We start from the raw sequence: 3,298 nt of genomic DNA on the forward strand, positions 1-3,298 counted from the left end.
GTCTATACGGCATGTACCTTGAAGATGGCGGCAACCCAGATGATCCTGAAAAAATTAATGAAAATATATTTTAGTATGACAGTATAAATGTAATTTTAAGAAATGAAGATAATTTGTTGTTTGTGACTTGTTAGTACAGTACCTAAAGTATGCGTCCAACCATAAGTTAACAGTATAATAGTCATACTTACTTATTTCTCTCACATTCCTAGCATCAGCAGCATTTAGGACGTTGGTCATTGCAGGTCTAATCGCTACATTTCTTCGGCTGTTCCTGCGACTTGCTCCAAACAATCTATTGGCAATCTCAGTTTTCCTCTTCTGTCTCAAGTATCTCCTTATTTTCTGACGTAGCTTGCAATCGCCCTTGCAGATATTAAACCACATTTTGTTTACACAAGCTACGTTTAGAAGGTCTTCTCCGGGGAGCATCCTAAAAACAAAAATAATAACGAATCAGTTTAACATAAAATGTTAGATGATCAATAAATGTACACTTAAGAACAACCCTGGTCTAATATATAAATTTATAATATACTAAATACACATACTGTTATATGAACGGATATAATGTACGTACCTTAAAACGATAATAGCAATTTCTATTGGCATATTAGAAATCATATCAAATGATCTGAAATCAGAGTATTCAAATCCATTTACAGCCATGAAACCCAACAGTGAATAGAACGTAGCCATTACGATCAACCTCTCTCGACAGGAGCTTGGACTGAAGTGAGGAACATTTGTTATCTCTTATTGAGGTCATCTGCGTACACCGAAAGTTCCGGTATCATAGTCTTATCTGTTACTGGCTTTTGGAAACCAGTAGGTTTAGAAAGTAAATACTAATAATTTTATATGTATTTAGATTTCTAATACAGCGGTTGTACTGATTTTAAAAAAATATCTTTAAATTTTCCTTCAAAAAGTAGTTCTTTAGTTAAGGACCAATGAAATCGCTGCATCTGACTAAATGGCTGACCACAATGGCTATTGGCTGTTATTAAATAAATTGTAATCTTTTGAATTGAATCAATATTCTTTACAGAATTCTTAATAATATCATAATTGGATAGCTGTGTAGTAGATGTATTTAAAATATTATTCTGCTTACATAATTTAAGATACACGTTTCGAAACTTCTTGTATCTAAACGTAAAGCTGCGTAGGCATTTTTGTAAAATAAGTTAATATTTGATATATAATGACTATTTAACAGGGGATTAACAAAATTCTAGTCTCAAATTGACTAATCTTTATCGTATTCCTAATATAACACCCTTTTGTATGGGATTGAAGGAGATGAACAGTAAAAACATCATACATCAAACGAACTTATTTATTACTAAATAAAATATATCTGATAACAAAACAAACATATGAACATAACTAAAAGTTGTAATACTGAATTCTGCGTAGCATCGTCTATCTAAATCCGAAAATTAGATCTCGCTGGGATAGCTTTCTCGTCGTGACGTGGTCGCCTTGAAGACACACGTGATGCAGGCACAAAAGTAGAGTCTCGTCTATACGGCATGTACCTTGAAGATGGCGGCAACCCAGATGATCCTGAAAAAATTAATGAAAATATATTTTAGTATGACAGTATAAATGTAATTTTAAGAAATGAAGATAATTTGTTGTTTGTGACTTGTTAGTACAGTACCTAAAGTATGCGTCCAACCATAAGTTAACAGTATAATAGTCATACTTACTTATTTCTCTCACATTCCTAGCATCAGCAGCATTTAGGACGTTGGTCATTGCAGGTCTAATCACTACATTTCTTCGGCTGTTCCTGCGACTTGCTCCAAACAATCTATTGGCAATCTCAGTTTTCCTCTTCTGTCTCAATTATCTCCTTATTTTCTGACGTAGCTTGCAATCGCCCTTGCAGATATTAAACCACATTTTGTTTACACAAGCTACGTTTAGAAGGTCTTCTCCGGGGAGCATCCTAAAAACAAAAATAATAACGAATCAGTTAAACACAAAATGTTAGATGATCAATAAATGTACACTTAAGAACAACCCTGGTCTAATATATAAATTTATAATATACTAAATACACATACTGTTATATGAACGGATATAATGTACGTACCTTAAAACGATAATAGCAATTTCTATTGGCATATTAGAAATCATATCAAATGATCTGAAATCAGAGTATTCAAATCCATTAACAGCCATGAAACCCAACAGTGAATAGAACGTAGCAATTACGATCAACCTCTCTCGACAGGAGCTTGGACTGAAGTGAGGAACATTTGTCATCTCTTATGTAGGTCATCTGCGTACACCGGAAGTTCCGGTATCATAGTCTTATCTGTTACTGGCTTTTGGAAACCAGTAGGTTTAGAAAGTAAATACTAATAATTTTATATGTATTCAGATTTCTAATACAGTGGTTGTACTGATTTTAAATAATTATCTTTAAATTTTCCTTCAAAAAGTAGTTCTTTAGTTAAGGACCAATGAAATCGCTGCATCTGACTAAATGGCTGACCACAATGGCTATTGGCTGTTATTAAATAAATTGTAATCTTTTGAATTGAATCAATATTCTTTACAGAATTCTTAATAATATCATAGTTGGATAGCTGTGTAGTAGATGTATTTAAAATATTATTCTGCTTACATAATTTAAGATACACGCTTCGAAACGTCAGAAGACTGCTACGGACCCGACAACATTCACCCCAACCGTAAAGGCGCCACTATTCTTTCTAACATTATCATCGAAAAAGCCAAACTTCTCGTTACCAACCCACTTCAGCCTAGCATAGAAGCCGATCTCACCACCCATCCTAGCCATAAACAAACCAGTGAACACCCATGCCCTCAACACCAGAACAACATCCCTCAGCCAACTGAAGAAACCCAGGAAGCCTCTACCGGCCAACAAATACCCAACAATTCCCAATCAACCACAACAAATACCAGCAACCTAAAACCGACCCTGTCCTCAAAAAACATACAAACTCTCCCCCCTCCAGCTCCAAGCTAAACATAAACCCGCCACCCCAAAAACCCCAAAACCATCCAAGAAACAGCATCCACCAAAAAAATCACTCCAAAAAAATAAAAATCTTTCACCTCAACATTCAACGAGGGCTCCACAGTAAACTAAGTAAATTACAATCAGAAATCAGCTTAATCGACCCAGACATTATCATTATATCCGAACACGGCCTAACAGAAGAACACATAAAGCAAATTAATCTACCTGACTACTCCCTGTCTACGAGTTTCTCAAGGATATTACATAAATGGGGAGGAATAGCCATCTTCT

This window comes from Macrosteles quadrilineatus, unplaced genomic scaffold, assembly GCF_028750875.1.
Source record: "Macrosteles quadrilineatus isolate MER2022 unplaced genomic scaffold, UCM_ALF_1.0 Scaffold_7__1_contigs__length_78375512, whole genome shotgun sequence".
NCBI lineage: Eukaryota > Metazoa > Arthropoda > Insecta > Hemiptera > Cicadellidae > Macrosteles > Macrosteles quadrilineatus.